The sequence below is a fragment of the Saimiri boliviensis genome, chromosome 1, assembly GCF_048565385.1.
Source record: "Saimiri boliviensis isolate mSaiBol1 chromosome 1, mSaiBol1.pri, whole genome shotgun sequence".
NCBI classification, from domain to species: domain Eukaryota; kingdom Metazoa; phylum Chordata; class Mammalia; order Primates; family Cebidae; genus Saimiri; species Saimiri boliviensis.
The window spans coordinates 188103408-188127321 of record NC_133449.1 but is presented as its reverse complement, the minus strand read 5'-3'; the positions used below and the strand labels follow the sequence as shown (position 1 = coordinate 188127321).

General features: G+C 36.3%; 1 long non-coding RNA gene across 1 annotated transcript in view; it reads right to left on the bottom strand.

Annotated features, from left to right (window-relative positions):
• LOC141580570 (uncharacterized) overlaps positions 1–23914 on the bottom strand; it is a 609954-nt gene that overhangs the window by 514113 nt on the left and 71927 nt on the right. The window lies entirely within an intron of this gene.

The following is a 23914-nucleotide window of genomic DNA, read 5'->3' as shown; positions in this document are numbered from 1 at the left end:
AACAGAGTTATAGACCAATGGAACAGAACGGAGGCCCTGGAGGCAATGCCACACATTACAACCATATGATATTTGACAAACCTGACAAAAACAAGCAATGGGGAAAGGATACCCTGTTTAATAAATGTTGTTAGGGAAACTGGCTAGGATTGTGCAGAAAGCAAAAACTGGACCCCTTCCTGACACCTTACACTAAAATTAACTCCAGATGGATTAAAGGCTTAAACATAAGACCTAACACCATAAAACCCTAGAAGAAGACCTAGGCAAAACCATCCAGGACATAGGCATAGGCAAGACTTCATGACTAAAACACCAAAAGCATTGGCAACAAAAGCCAAAGTAGATAAATGGGACCTAATTAAACTTCAGAGTTTCTGTACAGCAAAAGAAACAATCATTCGAGTGAACCGGCAACCAACAGGATGGGCAAAATTTTTTTCAATCTCCCATTTGACAAAGGGCTAATATCCAGAATATACAAAGAACTAAAACAGATATACAAGAAAAAAAAAAAAGAAACCCATTCAAAAGTGGGCAAAAAATATGAACAGAACTTTTCAAAAGAAGACATATATGCGGCCAACAAACATATGAAAAAATGTTCATCATCACTGATTATTAGAGAAATGCACATCAAAACCACATTGAGATATCATCTCATGCCAGTTAGAATGGTGATCATTAAAAAATCTGGAGACAGCAGATGCTGGAGAGGTTGTGGAGAAATGGGAACACTTTTCACTATTGGTGGGAGTGTAAACTAGTTCACCGTTGTGGAAGACAATGTGGCGATTCCTAAAGAACCTAGAAATAGAAATTCCATTTGACCCAGCAATCTCATTGCTGAGTATATACTCAAAGGTTTATAAATCATTCTATTGTAAAGACACATGCACACATATGTTCATAGCAGCACTGTTTACAATAGCAAAGACCTGAAACCAACCCAATGCCCAGCAATGATACACTGGACAGGGAAAATATGGCACATATACACCATGGAATACTATGCAGCCATAAAAAAAGATGAGCTTGTGTCCTTTGTAGGGACATGGATGAATCTGGAAACCATAATTCTGAGCAAACAGACACAAGAACAGAAAATGAAACACCGCATTTTCTCACACATAGGCGGATGTTGAACAGTGAGAACACATGGACACAGGGAGGGGAGCATCAGACACTGGGGTCTGTTGAGAGGGCCAAAAGAGGGACAGTGCAGGGTGGGGAAGTAAAGCAGAGATAACATGGGGAGAAATGCCAGATGTAGGTGACAGGGGGATGGAGGTAGCAAACCACATAGCCATGTATGTACCCATGCAACAATCCTGAATGATCTGCATATGTACCCCAGAACCTAAAGTACAATAAAATAATAATAATAATAATAATAATAATAATAATAAGACGTTATGTGAAGTAAATTTTTTTTGACTAACACAGCCGTCATGTGATTTGGAGAATATAATTACATTCAGTTAATGGAGGAGGGATTAAAAATTCAGGTTTTTGACTGGACACAGTGGCTCATGCCTGTCATCCCAGCACTTTCAGAGACCAAGGCAGGCAGAATACAAGGTCAGGAGTTACAGACCAGCCTGACCAACATGGTGAAACCCCACCTCTACTAAAAAATACAAAAATTAGCCGGGTATGGTGGTGAGTGCCTGTAATCTCAGCTACTTGGGAAGCTGAGGCAGGAGAATTGCTTTAACCCGGGAGGCAGAGGCTGCAGTGAACCAAGATCATACCACTGCCCTCCAGCCTGGGCAACAGAGTGAGACCCTGTCTCAAAAAAAAAAAAAAAAAAGTTTTCATTAAATAGGTTTGAGTTTGAATTCTGACTTTCTCACTTTTCAGTTGTATGACTTTGGATAAGATATTAAGTTTTCTTTGCCTTGGTTTTCTCATTTGCCTCACAGAGTTCTAAAAAGCGCTAAATTAGAGTGTGTAAGGTATTTATCACAATAACTGGGCTATGGCAAGTGGGATATTGCAAACAAGAAAGAGTATTAAAATTATTATAAATGGATATTATTTAATTTGACATCCTACCAAACCTGAAAACAATCAGAGCATGAAATACTCATCATTCATAATATCTGTAAAAGAAGTAATGTTCTGCATTGATGCCCATAAACTATCCACTTAGAAGAAGACTTAACTGGTATTTTTATAGAGTCTGAATTGATTTCCTCTAAATAGCTAAAGCTCTAAAACAACTTGTAACTTCCCATCTGCATCATAGTACACAGACCACAATACATCCAACTCAGAGAGATTTGAATCTTCACAGATCATTAACCTATAATGAAAATAATTTATGAGCATCTTTGACTTACAAAGACAACTTGCCTTCTTCATCATGCATTTGTGGCTCCTCCAGTAAATGTGGTAAGTCAAGGTTCAGCAGCATTCAAATAGCTTAGCCATCAGGGTGACTAAAGGTCTTTTTGAAGGAGCTAGAGAAATAGAAGATATATCCCCTAGTCTCTCTTCTTACTGTATGATACTTCAAAAAGTAAAAATACAAACTGGCTATTTGGAAATGTGAGATTGTGTTGTTTTCAGCCACATATGTGATTTTTTTGCCCTAGATAGCTGATTAATTAAAACAGAAGCATTTTACAAATACACAAACAATGTCTCAGAGAAAACAAATCAGCACTCCCCTCCTCCCTTTCATTTTTTTTTCCTTATTCAATTTCTAAACTTTAAGAATCGGCTCAATTCCTCATCCATTACAAGTCCTATGATTATCCTAAACCATATTATACTTTATTAGATGTCAATAACTTGGGGCAAATAAAGACAACTCAAGCAGGCTAAAACCCAGGATTTCATCAAATCTACAGCTTTTACACATGAAATTAGCATTTACCTTGAAGGGAGGAAATCTGATTTTTTTCTATTCATAAAAGTATAAAGTTTTTTATTATATTTGGACTGAAGAATTTATCACAATCCCATTATTTGAATTCAGTTTTTCCTTTCACATTTTTCTCTTCAATCATAACTGGATCACATTACTCACATTAAAAATAAGACATAACATGCAAGAAAATAGTTCCAAATCCCTTTTAAAATATGTGTGTATTTTCTTTTCTGGCTTTCACAACAGCAAGACATTTCCAACCTGTCTACAGTTTTGCTCTTGCTAGAATTTTTTTTATGCAATATCCTAAATATGCAATTTGGGGGAAGGCATAATAAAGTGTTTAAACATTTCGGAAAATAAAATATTCTTTTCTGGTAAGCTGTATCCTCCATTTATCATTTATTTTCAGAAATTCAGGTACCAGGACTGCTGATTTTAGAGTATGGGCTGGCTTGGAGTTGGTAGCATTGTCTACAATTGTCCTCTACAGGAAAATTTGTGTGTGTGTCACTTGTTTAGGTAGGTGAGAGTGGAGAGTGGTTTTTGTTTTGAAATGTTTAATTGTAGAGGCTGACCATGTCATTAGGAATTATGTGTACGAAGTCACACGTCATTTATTGATTAGCGGCTTGGGCATCCAGCCCCTTAATCTAACTCTTCACAGATTGTTACCTCCTGCTATACTTTGTAAATTAATGCAGGTCAGGGACTTCAAGAATCTCAAAATAATAGGTAGTTGGGATCATGTGGTAACTATTTTGAGATCATGGTTGTCTGCCACTTACCCTCAGGTACTGATACAGTCCTCTAAGAGCAATTATTTGAAAAATTCATTACATTTTCTCTTATGTCCCTATGTCTATCCTCTACAAATTATGATTTGAACAATATTAGCACAGTGTTGAGCTATAATAGGCACTTAATATGGATTTTCTGGTTTTGTAGAACTTTCCTTAAAACTACTGTTTTCATGCCAATCCTAGATTTCTTTCTTCTTTTTATAACACCTCTATATTACACCCTCTGTGAAAAAGAGTTGTGCATTTCATTAAGCTATATTTTGAGGTACTTCCTAATATATACCTTTCCATTTCAAATACTAGCATTTTTTATACTTGGTTATATTAATATTTTAAAATAGACTTTTATATACTCACACTGTCTACTTAATAACTTTTAAATTGTGATCAACAGTGCATTTTATCATGAGCTGATTCATTGGCAGCACAGATTTGAGAGAAAATGTTCTGCATTTTACAGTACTGCTTCAGTTGAATATAGATTGATCCGGCACATTTATAATAAGAGATTTTTATTGAAAGTAATGGGGCTGATCCCCGATAAGAATGCTCCATTGCTTTAAAAAAAGTCCAGTCATAGAACTTATTATACTTAACATCTGTGGCCTCTTTCACCTCCTAGCTTCCTATGACAATATGTGCACTGTCTTTTAACCCCTGCCAATTCAATATTATTACTTGTTTTGATGGTATATTTCTGAAATGTATTCCACAGGAAACTAAGGTCTAGTCCAAGGCACAAGATAATTACTGTTGTAAATTTTAATTAAAACAAATAAAATAAATTGAAAATGGCATTGTTGTTATTTTCTTTTCATCTAGATTCTTATACCCTGACAATTATACCGTCTTACTTGTCCACAATAGTCCAAGAGCAGAGGTGATATTGCAGGACTATCATCAGGGGGAAAAAAGCAATTCAAAGCTGCTTTTTACAAATATTTCTGGCTGGGCATGGTAGTTTACATCTGTAATCCCAGCACTTTGGGAGGCCGAGGTGGGCAGGTCACCTGAGGTTAGGAGTTTTAAGACCAGCCTGGCCAACATGATGATACCCTGTCTCCACAAAAATACAAAACTTAGCTAGGCATGATAGATTATGCCACATTGTTCACCCTACCTGATACTAAATTTCCGTCGTAACAGGGAACACACATTAGAACCGACAAAGTAGTTGAGAGGACATATGTACATGAGGAACGGAGAAAAATGGTCTCTGCAAAAAAGCCTCCTTTATGTGATGTTAAAATCAATCATTCTGACCTAATTGGCATCACAGTTAAGTTGAATTAAGAGAAACAGCTATAATTTGTTAAGCTTCTTCTTTTCTTTTCTTTCTTTTTTTTTTTTTTTTTTTTTTTTTTTTTTTTTTTTTTTTTTGAGATGGTGTCTCACTTTGTCACCAGGCTGGAGTGTAATGTGTAATCTTAGCTCACTGCAACACTCTGCCTCCTGGGTTTAAGCAATTATCCTGCCTCAGCTTCCCAAGTAGCTGGGACTATAGGCACACACCACCACACCTGGCTAATTTTTGTGTGTGTTTTTTTTCTTTTTTTTTTTTTTTTTTTTTTTTTAGCAGAGATAGGTTTTCATCATTGGCCAGAATGATCTCAATCTCTTGACCTCATGATCTGCCCACCTCATCCTCCCAAACTGCTGGGATTACAGGCATAAGCCAATGCTACCAGCCTATAATTTGCTAAGTTAAGCACTCTCGTGTATATAACAAGATTCCCATCACAACAAAAGAAAGTAAAGCTGATTCCAGTGAATAGAGGAACATGCTAGAAGGGCTAGTGGCCTTCCTTTCAATGCTCCCACTTCTAAACATGTGCCCATCACTGAAGACCTGGCTTCCCAAAACTTTCCCAAAGGTCTGCCTTTGTTCTGGAATATCACATCTGACAAATGGTCGAATGGGAACAGCTCTGGTGCACAACAGCTCCCAGTAAGATGGCTGCAGAAGGCAGGTGATTTCCACATTTCCAACTGAGGTACCTGGTTCATCTCATTGGGACTGGTTGGACAGTGGGTACACCCCAAGGAGGGGGAGCCGAAGCCCAGGGTTGGGCTTTGCCTCACCCAGTAAGCACAAGGGGCAAGGGAACTACCTCTCCTAGCCAAGGAAGCCATTAGGAACTGTTTTCTGCACTCTGGGCCAGATACTGCACTTTTCCAATGGTCTTCACAACCCACAGACCAGATTTCCTCTGGTACCTACAAAACCACCAGGGCCCTGGGCTTCCAGCACAAAACTGGGTGTACATTTGGGCAGAAACCGAGCTAGCTGCAGCAGTTTTTTGGGTTTTTGCTTTGTTTCATTTTGTTTTGTTTTTCCCATACCACAGTGGGACAGGAATGCCAGCAAGACAGAATCATTCACTCCCTGGAAAAGGGGCTGAAGCCAGGGAGCCAAGTAGTCTGGTTTGGCGGGTCCCACCTCTATGTAAACCAACAAGCTAAGATCCACTGGCTTGAAATTCTCACAGCCAGCAGAGCAGTCTGAGCTCAACCTGGGTCATTCCAGCTCATTACAGGGAGTGATGTCCTCCATTGTTGAGACTCAAGTAGGCAATTTCAACCCTAGAGTGTAAGCAAAGCTTCTGGGAAATTCGAACTGGGCAGAGCCCAAAACAGCGCAGCAACAGTAGGCAATGTCTCACTACATGTCCTCTCTGGACAGGATAGTTCTGAAAAAAGGAAGCAGCCCATCAGGAACTGATAAATAAACCCCCCACCTTCCTGGGACAGAACACCTGGGAAAAGGGGAAATAGTGGGTACAGCTTCAGCAGACCTAAACATCCCTGCCTGGCAGTTCTGAAGACAGCAGCAGATTTCCCAACACACATTAGAGCTCTCATAAGAAACAGACTGCCTCCTCAATTGGCTCCCTGACCCTTGTGTGTCATTATTGGGAAACACCTCCCAGCAGAGGACAACAGACACCTACACAGGGGAGCTCTGGCTGGTATCTGGCAGGTATCCCTCTGGAATGAAGCTACCAGATGAATGAACAGGCAGCAATCTTTGCTATTCTGAAACTTCCTCTGATGATTCCCAGACAAGCAGGGTCTGGAGTGAACCTCCAGCAAACTCCAGCAGACCTGAAGCAGAGGGGCCTAACTGTGAGAAGGAAAACTAAGAAACATAAAGAAATAGTTTCAACATGAACAAAAAAGACATCCACTCAGAAACCCCAACCAAAGGTCACTGACTTTAAAGACCAAAGGAAGATAAATCCATGAAGATGGGAGGAAACCAGTGCAAAAAGGCTGAAAACTCCAAAAACCAGAATGCATCTTCTTTAAGGAATCATAGGTCCTCACAAGCAAGGGAACAAAACTGGACAGAGAATGAATTTGAAGAAGTGACAGAAGCAGGCTTCAGAAGGGAGGTAATAACAAACTTCTCTGAGCTAAAGGAGGATATTCTCATCCAATAAAAGGAAGCTGAGAGCCTTGAAAAAAGGTGAGATGATATGCTAACTAGAATAACCAGTTTAGAGAAGAACATAAATGACCTGATGGAGCTGAAAAACACAGCATAAGAACTTCATGCAGCATACACAAGTTTCAGTAGCTGAACAAGCAGAAAAAAGAATATCAGAGACTGAAGACAACTCAATGAAATAAAACAAGAAGGTAAGATTAGAGAAAAAAGGGTAAAAAGAAATGAACAAAGCCTCCAAGAAATATGGGATTATGTGAAAAGACCAAATCTACACTTGATCAGTGTACCTGAAAGTGAAGGGGAGAGTGAAACCATGTTGGAAAGAACTCCTTAGTATATTATCCAGGAGAACATCCCCAACCTAGCAAGGCAGGTCAACGTTCAAATTCAGAAAATACTGAGAACACCACAAAGATACTCCTCAAGAAAAGCAACCCCAAGACACATAGCATCAGATTCAGCAAGGTTAAAATAAGTAAAAAAATGCTAAGGGCAGCCAGAAAGAAAGATCAGGTCACCCACAAAGGGAAGCCCATCACATTCACAGTGGATCTCTCGGCAAAAACCCTGCAAGCCAGAAGAGAGTGGAGGCCAATATTTAACATTCTTAAAGAAAAGAATTTTCAAACCATAAGTTCATATTCAGCCAAACCAAGCATAATGAGATAAGGAGAAATAAAAACTTTTATAGACAAGCAAATGCTGAGAGATTTTGTCACCACCGGGCCTGCCCTACAAGAGCTCCAGAGGAGGCAATAAACATGGAAAGGAACAACTGTTACCAGCCACTGCAAAAGCATACTAAATTGTAAAGATCACTGATGCTAGGAAGAAACTGTATCAACTAACAGGCAAAATAAACAGCTAGCATCAAAATGGCAGGATCAAATTCCCACAAAACAATATTAACCTTAAATGTAAATTGTAAATGCCCCAATTAAAAGACACAGACTGGCAAACTGGATAAAGAGTCAAGACCCATTGGTGTACTCTACTCAGGAGACACATCTCATGGGCAAAGACACACATAGACTCAAAACAAAGAGATAGAGGAAGATTTAACAAGCAAATGGAAACCAAAAAAATGCAAGGGTTGCATTCTTAGTCCCTGATGAAACAGACTTTAAACCAAAAAAAAAGATCAAAAGAGACAAAGAAGGGTATTACATAATGGTAAAGGGATCAATGCAACAAGAAAAGCTAACTATCTTAAATATACGTGCACCCAATGTAGGAGCACCCTGACTCATAAAGCAAGTTCTTAGAAACCTACAAAAAGATTTAGACTCTCACACAATAATACTGGGAGAATTTACATCCCACTGTCAATGTTAGACAGATGAACAAAACAGAAAATAAACAAGGATGTGCAGGACTTGAACTCAGCTCTGGACCAAGCAGACATAATAAACATCTGCAGAACCCTCCACCCCAAATCAACAGAATATACATTCTTCTCAGCACCACATCACACCTATTCTAAAGTTGACCACATAACTGGAAGTAGAACACTCCATAGCAAATACAAAAGAACGGAAATTATAACAGTCTCTCAGACCACAGTGCAATCAAATTAGAACTCAGGATTAAGAGACTCACTCAAAACCTCACAATTACACGGAAATTAAACAACCTGCTCCTGAATGACTACCAGGTAAATAATGAAATGAAAGCAGAAATAAAGATGTTCTTTGTAACCATTGAGAACAAAGAAAGTACCAGAATCTCTGGGACACATTTAAAACAGCGTGTACTGGGAAATTTATAGCACTAAATGCCCAAAAAATAAAGCAGGAAAGATGTAAAATTCATACTCTAACATCAAAATTAAAAGAACTAAAAAAGAAAGAACAAACACAGTCAAAAGCCAGCAGAAGACAAGAAATAACTAAGGTCAGAGCAGAACTGAAGGAGATAGAGACACAGAAAATCCTTCAAAAAATCAATGAATTCAGGAGGTCATTTTTTGAAAAGATCAACAAAATAGATACACTGCTAGCCAGACTAATAAAGTAGAAAAGAGAGAAGAAAGGAAAGGATGCAATAAAAAGTGATAAAGGCAATATCACTACTGATCTCATAGAAAAACAAACTACCATCAGAGAATATTATAAACACCTTTACGCAAATAAAACAGAAAATCTAGAAGAAATGTGTAAATTCCTGGACATTTACACCCTCCCAAGACTAAACCAGGAAGAAGTCAAATCCCTGAATAGATCAATAACAATGTCTGAAATTGAGGCTGCAATTAATAGCCTACCAACTAAAAAAAGTCCACGATCAGATGGGTTCACAGTCAAATTCTACCAGAGGTACAAGGATCAGCTAGTCTCATTCCTTCTGAAATTACTCCAAACAATACAAAGAGAGGGAATCCTCCCTACTCATTTTATGAGGCCAACATCTTTCTGATGCCAAAATACAACGTGATCCATTTTTCAACTCCCACTTATGAGTAAGAACATGCGGTGTTTGGTTTTCTGTTCTTGTGTAAGTTTGCTGAGAATGATTGTTTCCAGCTTCATCCATTGTCTTGCAAACGACATAAACTCATCCTTTTTGTGGCTACATAGTGTTCCATGGTGTATATGTGTCACATTTTCTTTATCCAATCTATCATTGATGGACATTTGGGTTAGTTGCAAGTCGTTGCTATGGTAAACAATGCCACAATAAACGTATGTGTGCATGTGTCTTTATACTAGAATTGTTTATAATCCTTTGGATATATATCTAGTAATGGGATTGCTGTTCAAATGGTATTTCTAGTTCTACATCCTTGAGGAATCGCTATATTGTCTTCCACAATGGTTGAATTAACTTACACTCCCACCAAGAGTGTAAAAGTGTTTATATCCTTTCCAGCACTTGTTGCCTTCTGATTATTTAATGATCGCCATTCTAACTGGCATGAGATGGTATCTCAATGCAGTTTTGATTTTCATTTTTCTAATAACCAGTGATGATAAGCTTTTTTCATATGTTTATTGGCTGCATAAATGTCTCCTTTTGAAAAGCATCTGTTCCTATCCTTAGTCCACTTTTTCATGGGATTGTTTGCTTTTTTCTTGTAAATTTTTTAAAGATCTTTGTAGATTCTGGATATTAGCCCTTTGTCAGATGGGTAGATTGCAAAAATTTTTTCCCATTCTGTAGATTGCCTGCTCACTCTGATGATAGTTTCTTTTGCTGTACAGAAGCTCTTTAGTTTAATTATATCCCATTTGTCTATTTTAGCTTCTGTTGCCATTGCTTTCAGTGTTTTAGACATGAACTATTTGCCCATGCCTGTGTCCTGAATGATATTGCCTAGGTTTTTTTCCAGGGTTTTCATAGTGTTAGTCTTACATTTAAATCTTTAATTCATCTGGAGTTAATTTTTGTATAAGGTCTAAGGAAGATATTCAGTTTCAGCTTTCTGCATATGGCTAGCCAGTTTCCCAATATCATTTATTAAATAAGGAATCCTTTCCCTATTGGTTGTTTATGTCAAGTTTGTCAAAGATCAGATGTTTGTAGATGTGTGGTATTATTTCTTAAGCCTCTGTTCTTTTCCACTGGCATGTATTTCTGTTTTTGTACCAGTACCATGTTGTTTTGGTTATTGTAGCCTTGTAGTATAGTTTGAAGTCAGGTAGTGTGATACCTCCAGCTTTGTTTATTTATTTGCCTGTTTTTTGTTTGTTTTTTTTGTTTTGTTTTGTTTTGTTTTTTGCTTAGGATTATCATGGCTATGCATGCTCTTTTTTGGTTCCATTATGAAGTTTAAGTTTTTTTTTTTCAAATTCTGTGAAAAAAAGTCATCTATAGATTACTTTGAGCAGTATGGCTATTTTCATAATATTGATTCTTCCTAACCATGAGCATGTAATGTTTTTCCACCTGTTTTTGTCCTCTCTTATTTCCTTGAGTAATACTTTGTAGTTGTCCTTGAAAGAGGTCCTTCACATCCCTTGTTAGTTGTATTCCTAAGTATTTTATACTCTGTATAGCAATTGTGAATGGGAGTTCACTCATGATTTGGATCTCTCTCTTTATCTGTTATTGGTGTATAGGAATGCTTGTGATTTTTGCACATTGATTTTGTATCCTGATACTTTCCTGAAGTTGCTTATCAGCTTAACGACATTTTTGGCTGAGATGATGGGGTCTTCCAAATATACAATCATGTCATCTGCAAATAGAGACAATTTGACTTCTGCTTTTCCTAACTGAATACACTTTATTTCTTTTTCTTGCCTGATTGCCCAGGACAGGACTTCCAATACTACATTGAATAGAAAAGGTGAGAGAGGGCATCTTTGCCTTGTGCCAGTTATCAAAGGGAATGCTTCCAGTTTTTGCCAATTCAGTATGATATTGGCTGTGGGTTTGTCATAAATAACTTTTATTATTTTGAGATACATTCCATGGATACCTAGTTTATTGAGAATTTTTAGCATAAAGCTAACTAGAATAACCAGTGTAGAGAATAACATAAACAACTTGATGGAGCTCAAAAATACAGCACGAGAACTTTGTGAAGTATACACAAGTTTTAATAGCCAAATCAATCAAGCAGAAGAAAGACATCAAAGACTGAAGATCAATTCAATGAAATAAAGCAAGAAGGCAAGATTAGAGAAAAAAGAGTGAAAAGAAATGAACAAAGCCTGCAAGAAATATGGGATTATGTGAAAAGACCAAATCTACATTTGATCCATGTACCTGAATGTGATGAGGATAATGAAATCAAGTTGGAAAACACTCTTCAGGATATTATCCAAGAAAACTTAGCAGAGCAGGCCAACATTCAAAATAAGAAAATACAGAAAACATTACAAAAATATTCCTCGAAAAGAGAAACCCCAAGGCACATAATCATCAGATTCACCAGGGTTGAAATGAAGGAAAAAATGCTAGAAGCACCAGAGAAAAAGATTGGGTTACCCACAAAGGGAAGCCCATCACACTCACAGTGTATCTCTCAGCAGAAACCCTACAAGCCAGAAGAAAGTGGGGGCCAATACTCAACATCCTTAAAGAAAAGAATTTTCAACACAGAATTTAATATACAGCCAAACTAAGCATAATAAGAGAAGGAGAAATAAAATTCTAATGGACAAGCAACTGCTGAGGGATTTCATCACCACCAGGTCTGCCTTACAAGAGCTCCTGAAGGAAGCACTAAACATAGAAAGGAATAACCAGTACTAGCCACTGCAAAAACATACCAAATTATAAAGACCATGGACACTAGGAAGAAACTGCATCAACTAATGGGCAAAACAACCAGCTGGCATAACAATATTAACCTTAGATGTAAATGGGTTAAATGCCCCAATCAAAAGACACCAACTGGCAAATTGAATAGAGTCAACATCCATCAGTGTACTGTATTCAGGAGACCCATTTCACATGCAAAGACACACTTAGACTCAAAATAAAGAGATGGAAGAAGATTTATCAAGCAAATGGAGGTCAAAAAAAAAAAAAAAAGCAGGAGTTGCAATCTTAGTCTGTGATAAAACAGACTTTTAACCAACATAGATCAAAAGAGACAAAGTGCATTACATAATGGTAAAGGGATCAATGCAACAAGAAGAGCTAACAATCCTAAACATATATGCACCCAATACAGGAGCACCCAGATACATAAAGCAAATTCTTAATGACATACAAAGAGAATTAGAGATTATCTATTGTTTAAGGCCCTCCTGATTGTCAGGGCTCATCCTAGCACAGCTGACCCTGGATCTAACAAGAACTGATTCCGGAGTCTTCTGTTGCTAGGACCAAAGTAGTTAAGAAAGCTTTTATCCAGTCAGGAATGGCCAAGGGCTGAGCAAAGCTGCCCAGCTGGTCTTTTAGCTTGGGGTGAGTAGGTAGGCCTGGAAGAAGCAGATCATAATGGGGTAAGGATGGTTTGTTAAGAGTGGAGAAACTCAATATTATGTTGTGTCTTGAACTAAGAAAAAGTTTAAATATATAAACTACCACACTTCTTGATATTTTGCAAAGATACTTTCTCTCCACATTTGAAATATTAACCTCTCTTTGGGACATTCTTTCCTTTATTCTCCTGTGGTAAGACTTTTTTAAATATCTCAAATACACTAACAAGCTATCTATCTTCTAGGGAGAATTCTTGGCTCTGCAAAGGCTTTATAATATTTCTATGTAATTCTAATTTGAATTAATTATTCCTTCTACAGAAAAGTATGGACAATATCTAACTAATAAATGGATCTGTGCACTGTGCCCCGCACATCACAGGCATACAGGAAATAGCTTTTCAATGAATAAATGCCAAGTTCATGAAAGGAGTAGTTCCTTCTCTGATTGAAATTTTTCAGATCTATCTTTCATGTTTTAAGTATTCATAAAAATATTGCAGCTGGGAATTAAACCTCATTAGCACCTGATACATGAAGTGCTCTCCTTTACACACAAAATTAATTCTATTACTGATGGAGGAGAAGTCTTTTCAAAATGAGAAGAAAGAAAAATGAATACAGAGTAGTAGAGAGGAAAAAAAGCATATGTCTCAAAACTTAGCTTTGGAATATATTTTCAGACTTTTAAGTACTGATCTCTGGTTTGTATATGCAATATGACAATATGGCACTTGAGTTTATAATTAGAAAACTTGCATAATAAGCACCTTGGTTTCCATGAAAAAGAAGTATCTAAGCTCTCTAAAACCAACTATGGGGGTTGGGTCTAGTTTTTCTGCAGTTAATGAAGAACTATTCTCTGCTTCATTTAGATAGTTGTTTATCCTCAAAAAAATATTTCTTTTCTTCTCTGATACCTAAAATTCCAGTTTTCAATGGCCACAGTCAACAGCATTATCTTCTTTGGAAGGATTCTTCCTCAATGATAAAGGATGATAGGTAGGTAGTAATGTGCAAAAGATATTCTATTTAGAAGTTGTTCTATCTAAAATACAAAATACTTCTAAAAAGAATGATTTGTGCTTTATTTGTCTTTTTCTGGCTTAAAATTTAACTTTTTTGTTTCTTATCTACATAGATTTATCCACAATGTGAGTGAATTTTAAAAGAAGGAATTTTAAAATAAACATGATGATCTATTCCCTTATATGACATATTTACGTTTAAGAGATAATGAATAACATAGTCAATAGAGAATTTTTCATTCTCTCTTGGGTTTCAAATAAACTTGGTTTCAGAAATACAGAGTTCTGAAAAATATGTCAATGTGTAAAGCACATTGGTACATCTCTTGGAATAAATTTTGGAATAACTCAGATTGTGTTCCTTTTACAAAGATAATAAGAAATATGTCCAACAATTGTTTTCAATGAGTTATAAACTTTCAGAAGGTTAAATTCTCTATTCCTGTTACTTTGGGGATTCTTCTTATATCTCTAACAAGCTCAGTACAAGTTGCACCTGTCAAAAGTGTTGGCAGTTTACAAGACAACTGTGCTTGAAAGAAACTGCGCCCACATTTTCACTTCTTATTACAAGGTCTTCTGAAAAAAATAGTTTATGCAGGAAGTTTTATGTGTCACTGTACAAGCTCTAATGTGTTGTATTTGTGTTTTGAAGACCTAATATTTGAAAAAAAAAATCTTTAAATTGCTGTGTTTTTGGCATTAAGCCTCTCACTCTTACAAAGGAGTCATCCTAATGATGTAGTGTCATTTTGATCTAATCTGTTGCTTAGATTTTTATAGTCTTTTTAGAAATATATTATGACACAAATCATCATACAGATTAGAGATGCATAAAATACCTGAAAATTCTACTTCCACCTAAAGTAAAAGAGGGGAACAAGGTTCTCAATGCGCCACAAGTGCTCTCCAAAATTCTTTCCTCAGGACTTAGGCCTTTGAAAGGGTGGAGAGTGGGAGGAATGAGATGATCAGAAAAATAACTGATGGGTACTAGGCCTAATACATGGATGATGAAATAATCTGCACAAGTTTACCTATGACACAAGTTTACCTATGTAACAAACCTGCATTTGTACCTCTGAACTTAAAATAAAAGTTAAAAAATGTAAAAATTAAAAATAAAAGAAATTCCTTTCTCTTCTAGCACTTTTTTTCTTTAGTCTTCAAAAGAAGTGTTGCTTCATTAGATTTTAGATAGAAACTGAGTCTTTGGTCTGGCTGTCTCCATGGCAATGTAGATGTTTGGTTAGTTGTTGGACACAGGGTGGGGTATAGAGGGGAGAGTCGTCTCCAGTACTTAGGTTAAAAGAAAGCCCTTCTTCTCAGAACGCTAGAAAATGCTATCCTATCCCTATCACTTCACCAAAAACATTCACTTGCCCTGAAGCCCAGAGCAGTGCATAATCTCCAGCCATCCTGGGGCTAGATAAATCAGTCACTTTAGAAATGGTCCTATTCTGAGGATGGAGAGAAATGGGTTCCAGCTCTTCCACTTCAACCATTGAAACAATAAGTAATTATGATCAATTTCAATCTTTTACTTTACTGACTACACTCCAAAACATCCCCGAATAAGAGAATGAGAGGAAAAGGAAGCAAAGAGACATGCCTAGAATATTGGAAGTATTATGGGAAAGGGTTCCTGATCCAGACCCCAAGACTTGGAGCTCATGCAAGAAAGAATTCAGGGCGAGTCTGTAAAGTGAAAGCAAGTTCATTAAGAAAGTAGAGGAATGAAGGAATGGCTACTCCATAGAAAGAGCAGCCCAGAAGGCTGATGATTGCCCATTCTTACGGTTATTTCTTGATGACATGCTAACCAAGGGAGGAATATTCACGCCTCCCCTTTTTAGACCGTATAGGGTAACTTTCTGACATTGCCCTGGCATGTGTAAACTGTCATGGCACTGATGAGAGTGTAGTAGTGAGGACGAGAAGTCACTCTCATAACCATATTGGTTTTGGTGGGTTTTGGATTGCTTCTTTACTACAAACTGTTTTATCAACAAGGTCTTTATGATCTGTATCTTGTGCCAACCTCTTATCTCATCCTGTGACTTAGTATGCCTAAACCATCTGGGAATACAGCCCAGTAAGTCTCAGCCTCATTTTACCCAACTCCTATTCAAAACGGAGTTGCTATGGTTCACAGGCCTCTGACATAAAAATAGGATCTTTCAGCACCTTTGGTACATAGGGCAATAGAGTTTTAAAATATTTTTGAGCAGATCAATCCAACAGAGGCATAAGGTAACAACAGATGATGTGAATAAAAACACAACAGGTAAAGGGAGGCTGCTTTGCAATTTGGGAGGCTGTTCCATTTGCTCGAAAATCACAGAAGATTATATATTTATACAATGTGACATAATAAATTTTGAAAATTATCTGAAAACTGATCTAATTCTATCCCTAGTTCCTATATTTTCACTTGGAATCAAAATTGAAATAATCTTGCTTGGATAAGCATGCTTTCCACATGGCAGTTTACAAAGCAGAAGTGTGTTTGTAAACTATTTTTATCAAAAAGAAAAATATAGAATAACCTAGTTAAAAGAATATTGATTGTTTTTCTTTTATAGTTGGCACAAATTAAAATCACACAGTAGAAATCTAGCAGCTATATCTAGAATTTTCCCCAAATTTTTCAAGGACGTCCTCTTCCTATTCACCTGCTGTTCCTTCCTCTACCCAGCCTCAGATGACCTAAATTTAGCATTTTTCAGCTTTCAGAAATGTAGAAATCTCTTTCAATATTAAAAAAAAATGTTATTTGAGGCTTGCTCCTTAGTATTGACAAATAATTTTTATTATTGTTTGTCACATATATATATAAACACAAAACTAAGGATAAACTCTTTATGCTTAGAGTTTATGGTTAGAACTTCAATTCTAAAACCAAAATAATTATATGCAAACAAAATTATAAAAGCAACAAAATTAAAATTAACATTAATTTCGTGTAATAGATTATGCTATTATGCTGCAACAAAATGTAAAGATGATGATTAACAGAGTGGTTTGTCATCTTAGTTCAGAATGCTTATGGTTTTCTGTGATATCTGATGATTCAAGTACTCTAAGACTTCTCTATTAAAACTATTGGATGGGCCAGGTGCAGTGGCTCATGCCTGTAATCCCAGCACTTTAGGAGGCCGAGGCTGGCAAATCTCGAGGTCAGGAGTTCAAGACCAGCTTGGCCAACATAGCAAAACCTACTAAGAAAAATTAGCCAGGCATGATGATGGATGCCTGTAATCCCAGCTACTCAGGAGGCTAAGGCAGGAGAATCGCTTGAACCCAGAAGAAAAAAATTGCAGTGAGTGGAGATCATGCCACTGTACTCCAGCCTGGGTAATAGTGCAAGACTCTATCTCAGAAAAAGAAAAAAAAAAAACAATTATTGAAAACATTCAATTGTGAAGTACACTGTTTTGTAGTTGGGCCTTTACTTGGTATGAGATGCATCATTTATGTATGAAGTTCTGCCTCTGTTTTTTTTTCATATTATCCTAAATTTAAACTACTCCTTACCTTAAACACATTATATTCACCAATGCACAGCTCTCTATTGTCTCAAAATGTCTCTGGATGCTACCAAATGTCTCTTGAAGGGCCATTTGATTAGGGGCCTTTTCATTTGATTATTGCAGAGACATTTGATTATTACAAATGGAAAAAGGAGCACTAGCATCTAGTAAGTAGAGGACAGAGATTCTGCTAAACATCCTACAATGCAGAGATGGATCCCCATGACAAGGAATTATCTAGTCCAAAATGTCAGTATAGCGAAGATTGAGAAACGTAGCCAAGGCAGCTACCAACTGCAAACTGTCAAATGCTACTTTAATGCTTGGTTATAACTGGTTCTCTGAATGATCCAAAATACATTTACATCAATTTATTTCATATTTTTGGTTGAAATTTTAAAAAGCAAATTTAAATTGGCATTCTACCTATCTAAAAAATTCTTGAAATTCATCAGATATACAAAAATTAAAACTACAAGAATCCAATGAGAGTTAACATTTTGAAGAAATTTATTTTCTCCTATATATTATAAAAATCCCACAAAAACCCTAGGATTTTAAATTCTGAATCTAATTGTTTTAAAAAAATCACTCTAAGAATTTTTCTGTGTTATATATACTTATAAAATTACTCTAAGTTGAATCACCTTCAGGAAACATTTGCTAGTCACCAAATTGACTGTAATAACCACAAAAGAAACATGGTATTTACTGCAGAATCCATGCTAAAGTATAACAGAGCTGGATATACATTTCTACAAAGGGGTGATGATGTAAGAAAGTTGGTAAACTAGAATTATAGATTAGTCTAAAATGATATGAAGATTAAGAATCTTAATATCATCCCTAGTCTATCAGAAAAGCATTTATTGAACCCTTGTTATGAGGCATGGTTTTTATAAACTTTAATCTCAGGTCAGGTACAGTGTGTTTTTCTTCCCTACTGGTTCCCACGTCTAATGGGCTCCAGTCAGAAGGCCTGAGAAATAATACCTGCCAAGAATAAAGAAAAAAACAATGCTTTTAAGACTAAAATTCTAATTTGCTGCAACAGATAATATTTCAAAACAGTTTGCATTTCAGATGCTTTGCAACATCTTCTTGCTAGTTGCAGCAAGTTGTGAATCATCTTTAATACATTTACCCCTTCCTAAGAGGCAGTATTGATTAAGACATTGGCCTAGAATCAAGCAGTCTTAATTTGACATTTGAAATAATAATAGTTCTATTAGCTTTTTGATGGCTAAATGAGGTAAAAGAGAGTGCTTAGAAAAATATCTGGCACTTGATAAGCTCTCAGTGTTTGCTATAACTATTTCTTTATTTGAGTCATATGTGAGCAATAATTAGAAGATGACAAAAATAGCAAATGAAGATAATTAAAGCCCCATTTTTGAAACACAGCTGGATATCTGAAATGAACAGAATTATTCTGCCTAGAGTAAATCATTCTTTTAATTATCTTACAATAGTTCCACTGAAAAATGTGCCCATTTACTATGTTTTAGTTCAAAATTTTTTCATTAATTCAAACAAATAAACATGTACTGAGCACCTACCATGTTCCAGAGCAGATGCAGTCTAGCATGGAGATTCAAAGAAAAATAAGGCATAGTCTCTACCTTCAAGAAATTAGTGATGAAAAGGGAAATTAATATAGGCACAGACCAAATGACCAGAAAAATTTCTTTAGCCCACTCCCTGATTTGCAGGCTAACTTAAAAAAATGTTAGTGAACAGTTCATAACAACTGATAATGCAGAAACTTAACAACAAAAAACTGTAGCTTCCATGCATTTGTATATCAAGAACTCCCTTTATGAAGAAAAATGTTAATTATAGGTTGGGAAAATAATTTCAAGCTTCTCGTGGAATTATTCTCTTGTAATTACCTCATTCCATAGTATGGCTTTCTACTGTTTTGTGCAGAAATACAATGTGGGTCCACAACATACACACACACACACACACACACACATACAACACACACAAACACACACACACGCACACACACCATTTAAGCATGCATTTTTTTTCTGTTAACCTCACATACTGTTCAATAAAACACTCAGCATACGTTCATCTTAAGATGGCCTCCAATGAAATAAGATGGTGGAAATCAGCCCCAGTAAAGAAAAGACAGGACAGACAACTGAAATCAGAGCTATTGCATTTAGAACACTCTTGCCATTTGCTTGATTCCCCACAGTGTTGTTCATGAGGCTTCCCTGCAAATACTTGGGTATTTATAGCCTTACCTACTTTCTGCAATGTTCCTGGGCTTTGTCTGCTACGATTCTTGAAAGGAATAGCACTGTGAAGAGGTGAAAATGACAAAGTAGAGCTATATATGGAAAGCTAGCAGCAAATGATGCTTACAAGTTAACTAAAAGAAAAAAGAATAATCAGCATGCAATTATTCTTGGAAGAATATGTCCACCTGTAGCATTTATATCATTTATATTATTATAAATATAACGTTTTTGTTATATTTATAATAATAATAAACAACCTGTAACACTTTTGAGGGGACAAAAAATGTGGTCTTATGTCATTCATACCTAATAACTGAAGGTCTACATTTCAGTGTCATTTGGCTCTGTAACAGGAAATCAGTTTGACCTTTTGTATCTATAAAGGATGTGCGATCTTTCAACAGCTTGGAAACGTACAAGTTAACCAGACACACCAAACAGCCAAAGTAATTTTAAGCAAGAAAACAAACCTGGATACATTATGCTGCTTGATTTCAAAATATACTACAAAGCTACACCAATCAAACAGTATGGTATTGAGGGAATGTGTTCTCTTTCTGGGTGCATGAGGTAGTGTAGTTTTTTGTTTTTTTTTTTTGTTTTTTTTTTTGAAACAGAGTTTTGCTCTTGTTACCCAGGCTGGAGTGCAATGGCACAATCTCGGCTCACCGCAACCTCCGCCTCCTGGGTTCAGGCAATTCTCCTGCCTCAGCCTCCTGAGTAGCTGGGATTACAGGCACGCGCCACCATGTCCAGCTAATTTTTTGTATTTTTAGTAGAGACGGGGTTTCACCATGTTGACCAGGATGGTCTTGATCTCTTGACCTCGTGATCCATCCGCCTCGGCCTCCCAAAGTGCTGGGATTACAGGCTTGAGCCACCGCACCTGGCGGTAGTGTAGTTTTAAGAATTTCCCAGCACCATGCTCCCCTCCCATTTCTCTCCATCCAGGAGATTTAACAATTTATGTTTGAATTTTGCAGATTTGGGAAGAAACTAAAAGTCAATCACTCCACTAGACATTCTAATGAACTCCTTTCATGGGTAGTGGGTCTTGGAGAAGTTGGGGGCTCCTCCCAGGATAAAATTCCATATCCACACACCTGGCTCAATTTCCCCTCTGGAATCCCCTTCCATAGTCTTCATGGATGTCTTTCTCTTCTCTTTTCTCTACCTAAATAAAATCACCTTTCTGCAACACTTCTTGGGTCCAATATTTACTTTTACGAGCATACGGCGCACCTGCAGTGGTCCCATCGCTTATTCTCTAAGAGGTTGGAGACCAAGAACCCACAGCATTCTCTCAGGGAGCTGTGTCTCACCAGCACCCAAGCAAAAAACCCAGTTACAGAATTGGCATTTAAAAAAATAGGCATACAGACCAATAAAACAGAATAAAAAGTCCAGAAGTAAACCCATTCACATGCAAGCAACTTATTTTCAACAAGGATGCTCAGAATACACAATGAAGAAAAAGCAGTGTTTTCAATATATGGTATTGAAAAAAACTGGATATTCACATGCAAAAGAAGAAAATCAAGCCATTATCTTTCACCATATACAAAAATTAACTCGAGATGAATTACAGATTTGAACATAAGATCTGATATAGCAAAACTAAAAGAAAAAGCAACATAGGGAAATCTTAACATTGGTCTTAACAATGACTTCTTGAATATATAACACCAAGAGCACAGATTAAAAAAGCAAAAATAGACAAATGGGACTATATGAAACTGAAAAGTTTCTGCACAATACAGTAAAAAAGGAAACTATGGAATGAGATAAAATATGTACTAGCCATATATCTGATAAGGGGTTAATATCCAAATTATATAAAAACTCCTCAAACTCAATAGCAAAATAACAAATAACACTGTAAAACAATGGGCAAAAAACTGAATAGACATTTTTCCAAAGAAGATGAACAAATGTCTAACAGGTACTATATGAAAAAAATGCTCAACATTATTAATAATCAGGAAATACAAATCAAAACCACAATGAGCTGTCACCTCACACTTGTTAGGATGGCTATAATTAAAAAAAAAAAAAAAAAAAAAAAAAAGATGTGTTGGAGAGTATATGAAAAAAAGAAAACTCTTATATATTCTAGGTGTTAATGTAAAATGGTGTAGCCATGATAGAAACAGTATTGAGGTTCCTTAAAATATTAAAAATAGGACTATTACAAGATCCAACAATCCTTCTTCTGGGTAAATATCTGAAGGAATTAAAATCAAGACCTTGAAGTGGTATCTGCAATCTCAAACTCATTGCAGCATTATTCACAATGGTCAAGATATGGAAACAAATCAAATGTCTATCAACAGATGTTTGGATAAAAAGAATGTGGTCTATACCTACAATGAAATATTATTCAGCCTTTAAAAAGAAAGAAGTCCTATCATTTGTGACAACACAAATAGACCTAAAAGACGTTATGCTAAGTGAAATAAGCCAGACACAGAAGGACAATTAGACATAATTCCTCTTATATGAGACAACGAAAATAGAAGTAGACAATAGAATGGTAGTTACCGGGGGTGGGAAAAGGGAGCTATGGAGAGTTGTTACTCAATGGACATAAGTTACAGTGATACAAGATGAATAAATTCCAGAAATCTACTGTGCAACATGCTGCCTACGGCTAACAATAAGGTGTTATGTATTTAAAAATTTGTTAAGAGAGTAGATCATAGGTTCAGTGTTTTAACCACAAAAATGGCATTTAAAAAAGGTTGACATTATAAGGTTTTGATATATTTATTGTCTGGATTGTGGTGATGATAACTCAAGTGTATACATATGTCTAAACTCACCACATTGTACATATTAATTATGTACAGTTTATTGTAAATAATTTATATCTCCATAGAACTTAGGTGAGGGAAGTTAGCCTGCCACAGTTTTATGGGTGCTGACAGAAAATGTGAGACTTCTAAGTCCCAACAAAGCCCAGTGTTTTTACTCACAACAGTAATAGTAGCCAGATCATTACCATTTTTGCACATGTTCTCTAAGGTCCAATACTCACGTGGCACTGCAAAGAGGGCCACATAACACCTGTATAAAGAATAGGGTATATTACAGAAAAGGACCTCTAAGCTTAGGAAACTCAAATCTTTTATCATGGACAGGTAAGCTTGCTTGGCCCAAAGACAAATATTTTATTTGTTGTATTCAACAGTAAACAACCCTTCCCTTTGATATCCTTATCTCTGAAGGCTGTCTGCTACACAAATATCCTTAAAATCATAGTCAAGAATACGGTAGACAGTGCCTTTGCTTAGAAGACATGTAGAGATGTGAGAGAGCAATGGAGAATAGTTGTATGATTGAAACTATAATAACTTAAACATTTTCTAACTCTGAAGTAGTGTGCATTAAATTTCTTTAGGGTTTAAGAAAACTGTAATTTGTGTGTACTACACAACATATATAAAACTTAGATAACTAAAAATAACTAAAAGCAGAGAAGAATGGAATGAAATAGAGACGCAAAAATCCATGCCAAAAAAATAAATGAAATCAAGAGTTGGTGCTTTGAAAAAATAAGATTGATAGATTGCTAGCTAGATTAACACAGAAGAGAATAAATAAGTCCACTCAGAAATTATAAATATGGCATTACAACTGATTCTGAAAAAAAAAAACAAAAAATTTTCAAAGAAATGCTATGAACACATACCTCAAAATAATAAGGATCATCTATGACAAACCCACAGCCAATATCAGACTGAACTGGCAAAAGCTGGAACTACTCCCCTTGGGAAGTAGAACAAGAGAAGGATGCTTCTCTCATTACTAATATTCAATATATTAGTACCTGAAGTCCTAGCCAGAGCAGTTAGGCAAGAGAAAGAAATAAAAGGCATCCAAATTGGAAAAGAAAAATTTTAACTCTCTCTCTTTGCTGACAATATGATTCTATACTGAGAAAACCCTAAAAACTCCACCAAAAGTCTCCTTGAACTGATAAACAACTTTAGTAAAATTTCAGGATACAAAATCAATGTTCAAAAATCAGTAGCATTTCTATGCACCAATAATGTCCAGGCTGAGAGTCAAATCAACAAAACAATCCTAT